Raw genomic sequence first — 1108 nt, 5'->3', positions numbered from 1 at the left:
ATATCACACGATATCACATGATATAAATTTATACCACGCGATATCAATTTATATTATGCGCTATCGCATGACATCACACAATATCACATGATAACAATTTATACCATGTGATAGCAATTTATATCAAACCATATCAATTTATATCACGTATCAATTTCTATCACATGATACCACATGATATCAATTATAGCACGCGATACCATGTGATATCACACGATATCACACGATATCACACGATATCACACTATATCAATTTATACCACCCGATATCACACAATATCAATTTATATCACATGATATCACACAATGTCACACGGTATCACACGATATCACATGATATCAATTTATATCACGCGATACATTGCAATATCACACGATATCACACGATATCACACGATATCACACGATATCCATTTATACCATGCGATATCACACTATATCACACGATATCACACAATATCAATTTCTATCATGAGCGATAGCTCATGATATCCATTTATACCACACGATATCACACGATATCACACGATACCAGTTTATATCACGCAATATCCCATGATATCCATTTATACCCACACAATATCACACGATATCACACGATATCCATTTATACCACATATCACATGATATCCATTTATACCACACGATATCACACGATATCAATTTATGTCACGTGATATCACACGATATCAATTTATACCACACGATATCACACAATATCAATTTATATCACACGATATCACACGAAACCACACGATATCACACAATATCAATTTATACCACACGATATCACACGATATCAATTTATATCACGTGATATCACACGATATCAATTTATACCACACGATATCACACAATATCACATGATATCACATAATACCACACGATATCACACGATATCACACGATATCACATGATGTCACACAATATCCATTTACACCAGACGATACCACACGATATCATGCGATATCACACGATATCAATTTATATCACATGATATCACACAATATCAATTTATATCACACGATATCACACGATATCAATTTATATCATGTGATATCACACGATATCAATTTATATCATGCAATATCACACGATATCCATTTAT

General features: G+C 32.9%; 1 protein-coding gene across 1 annotated transcript in view; it reads left to right on the top strand.

Moving 5' to 3' along the window:
- Nucleotides 1–1108, top strand: part of LOC107199368 (butyrophilin subfamily 2 member A1-like) — an 8149-nt gene that overhangs the window by 6140 nt on the left and 901 nt on the right. The gene's annotated exons all lie outside the window — the stretch shown is intronic.

This window comes from Parus major, unplaced genomic scaffold, assembly GCF_001522545.3.
Source record: "Parus major isolate Abel unplaced genomic scaffold, Parus_major1.1 Scaffold620, whole genome shotgun sequence".
Taxonomy (NCBI): Eukaryota; Metazoa; Chordata; class Aves; order Passeriformes; family Paridae; genus Parus; species Parus major.
This window is presented reverse-complemented; position numbering and strand designations above follow the sequence as displayed.